Raw genomic sequence first — 15,955 nt, forward strand, 5'->3', positions numbered from 1 at the left:
ACAAGTGATTTTATTAAATTATTCCTGGTTGAATATGTCAATTAAATATTGTTTTATTAAGATATATTTCTTTTTATTATTTGGAAACCAGTTGAGATTAATATTTTTTAAGAATATTATTAACAATTATTTAAATATTAAAATATTAATTTTCTAAATTTTTGATAAATTTTAGACAATATAGTATGATTATTTTATTACTTCTATTTGTTTAATTAATAGTCAAATATATTTTTTAATTCTAATTTATTTTATAATGTTGCTAATGTCATTCAAGTGTCTTTCTGTATGTTTCAACATTTTATATATATTTTCAATTATAATACTCAAATTATAATACTTTAATAAATGTGATTATATAAAATAATTTGAACGAAACGATTAAATTTATGCATAAATTTCATTTATTATTTTTAGCTTTTTTTTTTATATATTAATATTATATTTCAGTACACTTTGATATGAATTGCATTATGAAATTTTATATAATTTGATTTCAGTAATATTTTAATCATAATACAGATATCAACATATAAGATGTAAATTTATAATAATTTTTATTATAATGAATATTTATATAATATAATATAAATTTATATTATTATATCCATTGCAATATATAAAAATAATTATAAACTTACATCATTTTATATGATAAAATATAATTAAATTATAATATACATTAATCTATATTATAATTAAAATGTCACTGAAATTCTTTATGATATACTTATATATCCAATAAATAATGTCGAATTAACATTTATTTACTCAGTTTTTCATAGGATTATAAAAAATGATTTATTATAATATAAATAATTTGCACGTTATAACAAAAAAATTATAATTTTATAACTTTAAAATCTCATATCTTTCATCTATTTCAAAATAGAGAGAGAAAGAGAGAGAGAGAGAGAGAAGAATAGATTGAAATAGAGGAAAACAGAATTAGAACTAAAAGAGAAACATTTAAGTTCTTCTTCATTTCGCGTTTCCATGAAACGAAACGTTGTCTTATCAAGGGGAAGGAGGGAGGGAGAGGGCGATATACGGCCAGAGTTCTTTAATTTCCTACCGTTTCGATAATGAAAACGGAGCATCCCCGTGGCGCTGGTGATTTACGAGCGATCTCAAGACGGCTCTCTTGCTTGATGGTATTTGTGCGCTATGCAAATACATAGCGCGCCGTTTGGAAACAGGGTCGCACTTGAGAAGATCTGTCTCTTTCTTTCTTATAGCCCTCCCTATCTCTATCCTATCTCTTCAATGTCTTGCTCCTCGGCACACCACTCCTCTCTCCTGTCCTCCTTCGTCGTGCTCATTATCACGATTTTCCATTACCCTCGTTCGAATTTCCACGCTACGACGACTTGTACAGTTACATACGACACACACACGCGCATCCTATCCATCGCATATTTTATCCTTATTCGATTTAGTTTCGTCGCTGTTTTTTTATTTCTATTTTTTTTTTTTTTTTTATTTATTTTTAGAATCGATCGGTAAGAGAGGAAATGACGTTGTTGTCTGGCCCGTTGGAAATACAATAGCGCCCGATTAACTGTCGCAGAAATCGACGCGTCAATTATCCGAGGAGGTAGGTGTTCTCAGAATTGTTGGCGGTTCTTTTTTTTTTTTTTTTTTTTTGTCGATTTCGCTCGTTTCACCGGTTCCTGGAAAATGAAGAGAGGAAAAACCATATCTTACGAGCGAAGAAAAGAAAAGAAAAGAAATGAAAAAAAACGTTTGTGTTTCGTTAAAATATTTTAAATTTATGGAAGGAACTACACGTATACGTAGCTGAAGTTTTGGTTCTAAGAATTGGGGGGCAGTTAAATAAATAACTGTACGGCAGTTAAGCGGGCAGAAAGTGCGACAGTTAAACGATTATTACTTATTTACATTACTTACACAATTGGTCGCAAAAGTATTCGATTTCCAAAATATTTTGTACTTTTTGCATTTTTTTAAACAATTTGTATAATTTTGTATAATATGTATTAAATATTCAATTTGGATTACACTTTTAAGGGATTAATTGTAGCAAGAATAGGAAATCTTTAATATTTTTCCAAATGTTTAAGCAATTAAAATAAAAGTTATTAATATTTAACGATTTTCGGAGATTGCCAGTATTATTTTACATTACTTTATCTTCTTAAAAGCTTTTATATAATTTTTATATAATTATTAAAAGGGAAGAGAAATTTGATTGTTATAAAAGGTAGATTATTTGATTATTGTAAAAGGAGATTGTGTTTTTAAAATTTGTTTTGGACAAATGTATTTTTATATTAAACTTTTCACTAGTTTCATTAGTTTGCAAAGATTTTTATCCTCTTGTGTCTATATGTTCTTCCATCTTTATTCAATAATAAACATTTTTTTAAGTTTATAATTTTTTAAGCTTGAGGATATTATGAAAGAACATTAGAATATTTTCATGATCTTTATATATAAATATAAAATATATATAGAGAAAAGTAACGCAAAAGTTAATGGAAATATACATTCGGTGTTAAAAGGTTATATAAACGTATATGATAGCTCAATATAGTTTGTAGAAACTGGTGATTTTTCATTGGAAAGTGAACCAAGAGAGACTTAGAAAATACCATCAATAATAGTTAATGTTGTGCAACGTGTCATTGAAAATAATTCATTCAATTGTGTAAAAGAAATAGCCTTTCTAAAATGAATTCAAGCTATATTATAAATAAAAGTAGAATAATTTCGATTCGTATAGAAATGTCGGTTCTGTTTTTGAATTTCGCAAAATACTAAAAGCTGCAAGTTATTTAGAAATCAATAGAACAATCAGCATCAAAATTAATTGGAAAGAAGTGAAATTCAATTTAGAAGTGGAACTATTGAAAAATATGTGTTCCATGAATTTATTCATTTTATTAATGGAAATATTTTACTATCTTTCATATGATCTTTCATTAAATATTAGTGTGCTACATGTAAAAGAGCATTTATATACATACATATGTCCTCTTTCTTAATATTTATTTTAACAAGTTTCAAACGCACATATATTGACTTTATTATACATTAAGAATAAATATTGAGAAATCTTTTTATTATAATTAATTTAACGTAATATTAGATAATGTTAAATATACAAGATGTCATGACAATAATATTAAATAATATGAAATGAAATAATAACAAATTAATTATAACAATAATATTACGTCTTTCGCGCCAAATTTAAAAAGCTTCCAAAATAAATAAATTCCCATTTCCCAAGGCTTGTCTTCGATTTTTTACCCATTGGCTCGATTTCGCTTCCATTCGATTCGGTGACACCGAAATTCGGCTATCATTCGTCTCGATCGATCTTTTCGGCCCTGACCTCCTCTCGATTTTTCGCTCGAAAGCGGTTACAAGTGTAATAATCGCGTGTAATCATTCGACGATATTATCATCGTGTGCGCGACAAACGCATCTAAATAAAAAAGTAACGAGAGATGATGGTGAGAGAGAACGAGAATAGGCGGACGACAGGTAACGATAAATAATTATAAATAACAATAGGTGACGACAATCGATATTAGAGAGGAGGTAAATAATTGTAAGAAATAAAAATAATAAAAATGTACGATAAGAAATGACAATAAATAATAATAGGTGATAAGCGATGTTGAACAACGAGTGGAAAATACGTGGCAGAGAATAATAAGAAAGAATAGATAATTGTACAACAAGCTAAAATGAATGATATATATTGGGGGGGACAATGGTGAATAAATAATACGTAAAAAAAAATACCAAATCGTTATAAATAATTGCAAAACGTATATAATAACAATGATTATTAATAATGATATATAATAATGAAGAAGAATAAATAATGATGAATAATGAAATGAATAATGCAACGAATAGCAACAATGGATATCGATAAATAGATGTGGTGAATAATGAGAGACATGGTGAAATAATGATAGATTACAAATGTATACAAGAATAAGTAACGAAAAGCAAAATTAAACAATGGTGGACAAAGCCGAAATAAATAACTGTAAACAACATTGAACAAATGACGTTTTGAAAACGAATTTCAAAACGACAATGGAAGATAATTTTAAAAATAATTGAGACAAAATAAGTAAATAATAATTGTAAAAAGAAAAAAAAGAAGATAAATAAGGAAGAGAATGAAGCAGGATTAAAAATAAATTATCAAATGATAAAGGATAGTCGTAAATAAAATAAACAACAATAATAAAAAAGATAAAAATAACGAGAGAGAAAAAAAAAAGATAAAATTAAAAACGGAGAGACGTAAAAATAAATGATGAAACGTAATATCGAACAATGATAAATAATAATTTAAAAAAAGATAAATAACGCAGGGAAGAATAAATCGCGATAGACGGCAACATGTAACAGACACGTAAAAAATGACGAATAACGGAAATAAATAACGCTGGGCGATAAACGAAAATAAATAATATGCAAACGACGATAAAGAATGGTGAAAGACAAGATAAACAACAGAGAGAAGCAACGATGGATAGGTAATATAAATAATGAAAAAAACAATATCAACAGAACCAAACAGAAAACTTTTGTTTGATTTCAATTGCATAGAAAGCTCGCTGCGAACCAGCCCTGGTGTGTAATCCTATATTGCCGACACGGTTCAGGTTAGTCGCATTCGCCACTCTCCAATGCAAGTAGGCGAGTACAAGTAACCGGCCGAGAGAACTAGGCGAAATTAGAATGTTTGCTCGATCGTGCATTGCTGTGTATCATCGCACGAAACTTTAATGCGGAATCAGATTTTTCAGATCGTTTAAATAACGAAGATATTCTCTTTTTTTTTAAACGAATAAAATATAATTTAACACGATAATAGGTTATAAAGTATAGTTCAAGCTCGTGGTATGTAATAGAAAACACGTTGATATCGTATTTACATCGATGGAGCGAAGATATGTACAAGTTCTATGAATTTATAGATTAAATGTTGAAATATAATTAGAAATGGATAGAAAGCATAAAAATTATGAAACGGTATATAATTTAATCTAATCTTGTTTAATCTATAATCTAAACTTATAATATATTTTTAGATACGTCATTTTTCTAAACTTTGAAAAATTGATTCTATATATCGAATAAAATTTGATATATATAAAAATGTTCAATTTATTTATCAAATTACAAATAACATTTGACTCGAGATACATCACAAAATTTTCACAATGCACATATGCGTTATTACAATAATTTACATACGTACGATATGATGATTATATACAAAGTAACCGCTAAATAATAAGAGATAAAGTTTATAATAAGGAACGATCGTTCCAAAGCAACTTTCATCTTTCGAAACAAAGATCATTCTCAAGGAACGATATCTTTCTTGAAAGGAAATTAAAATTTTCGAGAGGGGGGGGGGGGGAGGGGAGCATGATTCTTCTCTCTTCGGATCTTTTACTCGATACGGCGAGCAAATGGTTTCACTTTTAGGTCACCTTCGCGTAAGTACATTCAGATTTCACCATTTCTACCGACAGTATTACCGACTTCGGATCCTTTCGCTCTCTCGAAACTGCTCCTCGTTTAATATATACCTCGATATATCCTCGACCAGAAATCTCAATGCCAGAAATCGCAGATTGAATTCAAAGAAGGGGAGGGAGAGAACACACGTCCTTCGTTGTAATACGATTTAATCTATCAAACGCGCTTTAAACAAATTACCTTCATCGGGGTAACAAAAAGTTTTACACCGGTGTTTACAATAGCGGCGATATTTCTTATGTAATGGCCGATACGTTGGAAGCGATCAATCGTCAGAGCACCACCCACCACTTTATCTCGACGACCTACGCGAGGTGGGACACGCGCTCTTGTTGCGCGCTTTTTTACTTATCTTGGAGATAAGAAAATTTTTTATCAAAAATATTACGTTTTTATTGGTATTGTCCTCTTGAGTTGAAATCTATCTATCTATCTATTTACTTTTTTTTTTTTTTTTCGAGATAATTGAGTGACTGAAATTCTCTTTTCTATTCCAATTAAATCTGATTTTATATTTATATCTAAAATTATTATTTTTTGAAATTACGAAATTGAACATTTGCGAGATCAATATTTTAATAATATGACGTATAACTTGAATTTATAAATCGATCATTATCAGAAAAAACGTTTTTTCAATAATTTATTTTTCAAACAATTTATTGCGTATAAATATTTCACACATAGAATCTATAATTTTCATAAATCATTTGCAAGATCAATATTTTAATAATATGACTTGAATTTATATAAATCGAGAGAGTTTAATTATTTTTATGCTTATCAGAAAAAACAATATTGTTTTATTTTTCCAACAATTTATTGCGTATATAAATATTTCACGCGCAAGAATCTATAATTTTCTGGATAAGAATTTCTGAATAGGTAAGAGTGAGAGTAAAGTAAAAGTGAGGGGTAAAAGTAAAAGTAAGACGAAAATGTCGTATGAAGTCGTGGATTAGTGAGAGTCAAGCGGTGTGCGCACATAAATCGGTACGAATTAAAGCAAGTGGTGTAACGCAATGGAACAAAAATTTTTTTTTTATTAAAAATTAAAAGCACTACTAATAACATATATAACAGGCCTCGTTTCCAACAGCGCTCGAATTATTTTATATTTTTATATTTTTCAACACTTTCCAAAGCGCTTTAAATATCGCTTTATGTAATATTCAACGCGTTTCGACTTATTTATATATTTTTCAGACGCTCTATATATTCATATCTTAATGATACGAGCATGCCCATATATCTCTGCTAAACCGTGGGCTCGAGTTTTCTAAATTACTACGTTTGCAGAGCTCAACTTGTATCTCACATAAATTATTCTCATACTATTCGTAATTTATGTACTGGCTACCAATTTTTTCCGCATTCGCGTATTTTACATGAAATAAAGCGTAAGGGAAATTTCTAAAAATTTTTTATCGAATTTTAAATTCGTTTCAAAAAAGAAATTTTAGATATCCTCAGGAATTCTTAAGTTTTCCAAAATCTTGCAGCACCTAAATAGGGTAACCTTTTCGCACGCGCGCAACCCTTTCTCGATCGAAGAGGAAGAGAGGAGGTTGTGACCGGTTTGCCAGTCCATTGCTAGCTCACCTTAAGGCCGGGCCGAATTTAACCGCGAACGGATCCTAGCCGGGAATGAATTTTTTATCACGACCCTGGAGATAAATTTACAAATATGATGAAGCCGAGGATCTAAATGCCACCAGCTTTCCCGAACACGTCGTCTCCGGCCTAACTCGTTTCGCCGTTACGAAACGTCTTGTTAACGTAACCGTAACCGAGTATCGTCGCTCGGATGCCGTCACCGGTTGTGAAAAATGTTTTCTTTCTAGACAGACGAAACGAGAATGATCTTAACGTGGACGATCGATCAAGATTTTGAATAATTATTTTATCGTGGTACGGATAATTTAGTATTTTTAAAGAATTATCTCGAGTGTTTCAGAAAAATTTCAATTTCAAATAAGGGATATTTTATTACAGCAATGGTGTTGTTTAGATTTATTTCATTGGCTCGGAATATTTTAAAGAAATTTTAATTTCAAATATACCGTACTGTAAAGATTAAATGTTTTATTTTTAATTTATGTTATCGATCGAGTATAATCGGTCGATAACTAATCTTTGAACAGTGGGTAAAAATTTTGTTCCGTCCTTGGCAATGAAATTGTTCTTTACGATAACAAAATTAGATAATGTAGATACAATTATTACGATCATTTTTGGTTAATTCTTTCTAGAATTACTCGCGAAGCTTATCATTCTCGTGCTCTCCGGATTACCGTTACATTTTTTTTTCCATCCCTGATGGGATCGAACAGATACCGAAAAAAATTTATTCCGACACGCAGAGTTTAACAAGCAACCGTTAAGATGATTATTAATGATTAACGGCTAAAAAACGCGGCTAGTTGTTATCCGACAGATCGCGGAGCCAACATACAAAAGGCTCGTTGTGACGAGAGAGGACTTGGTCTCGGTCCACTTACCGCGGGGCGACGTCGCGAGCACATTCTACTTGCGATTTGGAGCACGTACACTCCCCTTCGGTATGGGTATTAGGCACTTTGGATTTATTTATTGGCACTGGCATCTGTTTTTGGCCTCTGATAATCGATGGAAAGATTGTTCGAATTTTATTATTATTATTAATATATTTGTGTACTCGAATTGATGAAGAATGAAGGAGGAATGAAAAAGTATTAATAGGAAAGATTAATATGATCTTTTCTCCAATTTCAAGTGTCTTTAAATTATTATTTATTAAGACTTTTATTTTATTGTACGATATAGTTTGGTAGAATGTTTTTATTTGAAACTCTTTTTGGGAAAGAAATTGGGAAATTTTACAAAAATTGGATTAATTCATTAATTCGTGTATTAACTTTTGTCCAATATTTTTGTGTTTAGATATATTGTTTTGATATATTATAATAACAAAGGTATTAAATTATGATGAAATAATTCTTTAACGATTTAATAATTTATCAGTTTCAACATTCCTCGTAATAGTAATTACAAGGATAATAAGTTGATGATCGAGGCGAGCTGAGCTTCGTTTTAAACGACAAAATTCCTGCCAGAATGGAAACGGAGGGGGCGCTTTTATCCTTTTAAACGGGGATTCAGAAGAGGCGACGAGCTAACTCGCCTTTTGTGAGAAATATTTCCGTAACGGTGGATGAGATTAACTATTTAAATGCCTCGGATGGCATTAAATATTCGCTGTTTGCACTTTTGCATGAATAATACTGCCTCGTTATACTTATTTAACATTTATTCTATATTTTATGCGAATTTTTATATAGACGTATATATTTTCCTTTTTTTATTCTTTTATTCAGATTAAAATAATTAACAATGAGTTAAAATTGTGTGGAAATGTTAATATAAAATTACATACGAACATTTAAATAAATCTTATCGTGGTTTTATTTTTTTCTTTTCGTAGATGATTTATTTTTACAGTTGTTGCAAAGAAGCAAATAATTTTAAATTTAAACGAAACACTGATATTATAAAAATTGAGTAAGAGGATTCAAAGATTCACATTGCTACGAATGAAATGCAAGAAATAAAAGAAAAATAGAGTAAAAATATTTAGAATTTTGTGACGAAAGAAATCAAAATTTAAAAAAGTAATTAAAAATACAATTAAAAAATCTTAAATCCAAAATCCATTGTGCGACGAATTCTGATTTTGACGATGATGCTGATAAAAATAAAAATTTAAATAAAAAAGATACAATTTACTGTTTGATTCCACGACCGAATAATTTTGTATTTTTAATCATTTTCCTGGCGATAGATATTTAAAATATTTAAACGTTCTTTCACAAAATTTTTTTTGCAACGAAGAACGATTTGTAATTTCGAATTATTCTCCTCGCGTATCGCGATTTTAATTAAGCGTGATTTTTATATATATATATATATATATATATATATATATATATATATATATTTCGAAAAATAGGCAAGAAATCATTGGTTTAGAGAATCTTTCGATCATAGGACGTAATGAGGACTGCGAAGAGAAATAAAAAAGACTGCTGATTACACGTTTCAACATCGATTGTTGCGTAAAGCGAGGCGTCTGTTGGCAAACCGGCACGATCGTGGAACCGCATTATTGTGCGAGGCTGTTCTACATTTTTGGAGAACGAATCGGGTTCACGATCGATATCATCGCGTTTTCGATCGTCAATCTTTTTTTTTATCAGAATGCTTTTGACTTTTTTTATTTTTTTTATTTTTTCAATTGCATCGATCGTAAAATCGAGAATCCATTTCGAGAAAATTAATTAAAATTACCGGAGCACGGAATTTTTAAATCCAAGATTTTTTTTTTTTATTTATTTTTCAGGACGTTTCGTATTCGATAATAATTTTCTTTGCGTTAGTATCGTCCATAAAACCAATATTCAAAAGAAGTAATGAAAAACGTAAACGATTTTAGATCCAAAATATTATATTATTTTTCAAAATATAAATGTTAATTTGAATCGTTATAAAATTAGCATACAAAAGAAGAAGAATAATCGAAAATGTAAATTGTTCTATTATAGAATCTCCATTATTTTATTTCTTTCGCAGAGATTTTTTTTTACCTATAAAATCAGAATTGATCGAAACAAAAATATAATCGAAATCCCAAATTACTCAAACACTTTGAATCTCTCGTAACATGCATTTCAATCCCGATTTCTTTTTATCTATTTTACAAATGTAATGCAAATTCTTGAATTTGCAAATTTTCGAAAATTCTCAAAATCTCTCTCGATTTCGATCGTTCAAATTTCTCTATCGGTCATGAAATCGACATCATCAATCAGTGGATCCCTCTCTTCCCTCCTTTTTTTTCTTTTTTTTCTTTTTCCTTTTTTTCTTTCTGCGGTCATACGGTAATTATGCTTGTGCACGAATGGCCTATTTAATTCAATGAAACGAGCCATTGACGAGCCTATTCAGCCATACGATGACCACGAGGTCACGTAACACAACGGACCACACCCACACGCGGGCGCACACCAGCGTGCATTACACCCACGCAACCAGCGTGTACCGATATACACGCGTGATCGTACGATTAATTTGATTTTATGGATGGCCAATCTTGCGATCCCATTGGAGCAGACGTTGGCGAAACGAAGTAATAATCGAATCGAGTGTTCTTAACTATTTCGAGGTCTTGTGAAATGGAGGTTAGGTCCCCCACTTGGGGCTCTTTTACGATAATGTTCGAAAAGATCGGGGCGAAATTAGAATTCTTCGTTTATTATCGCTATTTTATAACGATAGCTTTCGTTAATGGAATAGAAATTATTAATAGAGCTTTTATTTTTTTATCATTTAAAGTTGGTAACAAGTGTTAACAAGTTACAGATAAAGATAAATAAATTTCATTGGGAAACTATATTAGCTATGTTTTTGTAAATTTATATGTAAACTGTATTTTAAATATATCGAAAATTTAATAAAATATCGCAATATTTTCTAATAATAAACTTTGAATTAGAAAGAAATAAAAATTTTTAATTATTTTTAGTGATACTAGGGATATATTTAGGGAATTATCGATAACATGTTAATAGTCATTTAATTCTAGGATAAACTTAATTAGGAACGAATAACGAATAACGTCGACTTTGAAGATTTTGTTGTCAAATTTTTGTTCATAACAGAAATATTCACTTTTGCACGATATAAATCAGTTGATTGAAATTTGGATTAATTTGAGTTGAAATTGATGCAAAATTATATTTAATAAAAATTAAAGTTTCAAATTGTACATGAAGATGATACAGAAGAAAATATAACAGTATTATTAATTTTGTTGGAGGGATGTACGAAAAAAAGAAGAAAAATTTCTTCTAAAGTAATACTTCTAAAGAATTATTTCAAATTGTCATCGAATCTGTTTAATTATTTTAAATAATAATAATCTTATTTAATTCGTAACTAATATAATTAACTGCTCTTCCATATCCAATCATTCTTATTTTTAATTTTAACTATTAAAATTTTCCCTATCTGAATATCCTTTAGATTTACAGAACAATTCACAGTATGGACACTTTTGCGAACAGGCAAAGATGGCAGCAAAATTTTAACGATTAAAGTTAAGAATAAAGTTATTCTTCTCTGAACTGTTGCTTCAGTAACAATTTATTATTCAAAGCAAATAACCATCGAAGTTAAATGCAGCAGCGAACAACAGGTCGAGATTACACAAAGAGCAGTCAATTATTTACCAATAAATATTATTCGACCATTGCGAGTAAACTTAAATTAACTTTATTCGAAATTTTAATTAAACTAGAAACGTTGGCGAACAGCATTCAATTATTTTATACCTACTTCAAAACATCTTTCAACCTACTCTCAACCTTCTTTCCCTCCAAAACGAGAGCACAGAGACATGTTGCAAGTCGTGTCTTCGAATGCTCGTTTTACTTAACCACGTTCCACTTGCACGACCTATTGCTAAACATCTCTCGAAGGGTTTCCGCGTTTCTCCTCGAAAGAAGAAGAGAAAAGGATCTCGAATCGATGATATATCATCAGTTTCAAAATTTCTTCATTCTCTTTCAACACGCGTGGTCTCGTTTTCCCTCGTTTAATCAGGGAAGCGGAGTGAAAACGGCAGAATTTCCACGGGACGCGACGCAACGTTGCGAGTTGTTCGTTGCACACTTCGAGTGGCCTCGATTCCTTTTTCTCCACTTTCTCGCTGGTTTTTCTGCCCGAAACAGGGCAACAATATTGCCAACTATTGCCGAACCCCCCTCAGAAGCTCTCTCAGGTGCTCTGCTCTGTTTGCCATTTACGTTGCAATCACACTTTTTTTCGCAGAGATTGATGTTACGGAAACGTTTCAGCATGAAGGATAAGATTGGCGAAAGGGGGTTATTTTTAGTTCGTTGGAAAATCAGATGGATTTAAATTAAGGAGAATACGGAAATTTATTTAATATATTTTAATTAAAGTTCTTCGTCTGAATGGATCAATTGAGAAAATTTGAATTGATGATTTTTATCATTATCATAAACGATAAGAAATTTGTTTCATGAAATATGATAATTGAGTAAATTATTTAATAATTGCAAATTCGTATGAAAATTTCGAATGTTTATTTCAGTTTATTTTAAAAAATAGTTTAGCTGTGGAATTGCAAGATTTAATAAAATTCTTCGACGTTTCTTTTAAAATTCATTGTGTTTCCAATGAAGATTCCAAAAGATTTTTATATTTTAAGTGATAAAATAGCATATTATATATTTATAATGTCGAAAATCGAGAGCACATCTCGTGTCTGATCATAAGGGTGCGTATCCACTTGTAACGTATCGTTATATCTATTCTTGTACTACGTACAAATGTAAACAGAAGAGCAAGTACATTCTTGTGTATCGTACATTTGCTGGAAAAGTGACAAAACAAGTCAATAATAATTCAAGAATGTATATGAATATTGCATTGAAATATCAAGTTGAAGATTGACAATTTGAAAATTCATTTACAGAATTCTATTCTAACGAAGATGATATTAAAATAAATATTTATTTTTCGTATATAAACTACAATAATTTGCGATAATTTTGTTTTAAAAATTAAACGTAATAGATAATTGGTTTGGTGTTGTAATTACATTTTTAAAACGACATTATCTGTAATGAGGTAATATGTTTGAAAAATCAATTTCAGAAGCCAAAATTAATGTGAAAGTTAATATGCAAATATGTTATTATTCCTTAACCATATATATTATTACACAAATTATCTCTAGATAATAGATCATTTGTCATAACTCGACTTGGTTAAATATCATTATTATTGTCAATTACATAAGATTTAATATATTCATGGAATATCTTTATATTCTAAAAATTCAAAACAAACATAAAAATTGATATACAATAATATCGATTAATACTTATTTATTGCAAGCAATTAAATTCGACCTCGGATAAAAGCGGGACAAGAACGGAGTATGACAACTGTATAACAAAAGACAGAGCGACCAACATTTTACTACATACTTATCTTATCCCACAAACATATTAACATATTAACACTCCTGGGCTATAAAATTAAAAACGAGGCCTTGAACGAAAAAATTATTCCTCCATTTCGACCTATTCCTAACCTAACTTAATCGATATTTCACATATCAACTTTTGTATCTATTTTAACCTCCACGATCGACCTTCGAATATAAAAAAACCTACGAATATATATCAACGTACGCCGTATAAACTATATCGTAAAATCGTTTTCTCGAAAACAAAGCCTCACATTTCTTCTAGATAATCCCCTATATTCTTATTATTTTTACGTCACTCGATAGTATCACCATTCATACCGTTTCCACCATGATTTCTCCGCCAGTCCATGGATCCAAGCTGGAAATTGTTTCAAATCCCTTTGAAACAACTTTGAAGACACGATGCTTCTCGCGTCGCGTGGCCAACAGAGGAGGTTATGGTCTCTCTCGAGCGATCGTCGCGCGTTCAGCGTATTGGTGGCGCGCCAGTAGCGACACCCGAGACGACGATAGGTACCGTGGCACGTTACAGTGACGGGGTTACGCTCCTACTTACGGGGAACGCGGTTAGCCTAGATCACGGTGGGACGGTGAGGCCACGTGCACAAGAGCTCCACGAAGGGGGCCACGCGATAAAATCCCTCGACACCTCGAGGAGAACACGATACTCTTTTCTGCAGCTGCACAGGAACCAACCGCTCCAACTGGACGCCCGATTTCGCTCGCGTTGCAAAAGCTGCCCCGTTTTTATTGTGGGAACTGTCGGTGTGCACGGAATACGTGATTATTACGTTCGCGCCACTATCATCGAGCGACGTAATCGGCCGGTAGATGACAGACGAGTTGCGTTACGTGGGATCTTTAGGTATGCTTGCAGTGTAAGCGAATCGAGATCGAGTTTTTCATCCATGGTTAGAATTATCTAATTTTTCAAATTTTAAAAAAGTTTATAGATTTTAAATTGTATGTATAATTGATAAATTGAATTTCTTTCCTAATATATTTTTTGATTTTTTAATTTTTATTTTTATTGTATGAATAATGAATTTTTGATGATTATATGAATTTTTCTAATTCATAGTAGAAAACATTAAGTACTTGTTGAAAACAAAAATTCTATTAAACTATTGAAATATTTTTTCTAAAAGAAAACTATGATACTCTAATTTTTTATTTACTTATTTTTATCAAGAATATGATACAAGATATCCTACATTTTTGTTTTTAATTATATTCTTTGAATTGTTAACGCATGACGTGCCTCGTGCTCACTCACACCTTTGAGTATGACAAAACTCGAAAGAATGACCACCCGAAAGAAATAACGGCTTTGGGTCCATGATGCATAAAATTCTTTATTTTTAAGGCTCGACAAGTGTTTCCAAACGAATAATAATGTTCGAAATAAAGGGTTCTTCTTCAGAATTTTTTTTTTTACTATCTCCCTACTATTTATTTATTTTCTCCTTAAATAACCCATTCACGGTGCATTTCCACCGTCAATGGTGGATGGTTTGAGAATCGCAGGATCGTGGATAAGATTTCACGGAAACCCATAACTCTTTCCAGAAAGCTAAAAGGCACATTTTCTAACCGATGTTTTAACCATTTATAACCTGTCAATTTACGGCCGCATTGGACGCACTGGACTCGACAGATTACCTGCTTTAAACCGTAACGGTCCTCGAAAAGCCTTGTCGCCAAATTTAGAAAGTTCTCAAGTCCCCTCCCCCCTCTCCAAAAAAAAGAAAAGAAAAAGGAAAAAAGAAAATAAAAAACGAACGTCATAAAAAATTGTCATAAACGGTGAAAGTGGCGAAGCGTATCTCATACATTTCTACATACATTTATTTTTCCTAAAATACCTTCCATTCTTGAAATGGAATACTTCACGTGCCTAATCATTTTTTCTTTTTTTTTAATCCTTATACATCTTTATTTAAATCATCATCGAAGATGAAGAAAAAGAATCGATATTTTCGCAAATTTTTTTTTTTTTCACCAATATTCCACTCCATTCGCGAGGAAGGAGGGGAGGAACACCGCGTGCATCGGTTTTGCATCGTCGGAGCGCAGTTTTCGTGAGGAGATCTCTTTCTTCTGCAAGAGACCTCGTGCAACCTACCTACCTACATAAACACGATGCTCCGCTTTGCTTTCCCTTCTCCTTACGAGCCCCTGCATTGCACCTCCTCGAGAAAAATGAGAGAAAGAGGGGCAGATGGCGCGGGCCCCTCCCCTCCCCCTCTGGAAGGAAGGTGGGTTGCGAAAAAAGGTCGAGAGTTGAGAGTAGGCAACCCAATTTTGCGACGCTCGCCTCTAGGTATTTCGATGTATCGCGCGGCACGGGTC

The 15,955-nt window shown here is 31.3% G+C and overlaps 1 protein-coding gene across 6 annotated transcripts in view; it reads left to right on the forward strand.

The window, feature by feature from the left end:
* The window catches only part of LOC411827 (protein roadkill), a 167,131-nt gene that overhangs the window by 50,784 nt on the left and 100,392 nt on the right, over positions 1 to 15,955 (forward strand). The window contains exon 1 of one of the 6 annotated variants that reach the window (XM_026445645.1): positions 1,513 to 1,597. The exons of 4 other annotated variants lie outside the window; for them this stretch is intronic. The gene's annotated coding sequence lies outside the window, so the exon portion shown is untranslated. Of the gene's footprint in view, positions 1 to 1,512; positions 1,598 to 15,955 lie in introns of those variants that run through there. One more of the 6 variants, XM_026445647.1, reaches the window with a different exon arrangement.

Source organism: Apis mellifera, linkage group LG15 (genome assembly GCF_003254395.2).
Source record: "Apis mellifera strain DH4 linkage group LG15, Amel_HAv3.1, whole genome shotgun sequence".
Classification (NCBI taxonomy): Eukaryota; Metazoa; Arthropoda; class Insecta; order Hymenoptera; family Apidae; genus Apis; species Apis mellifera.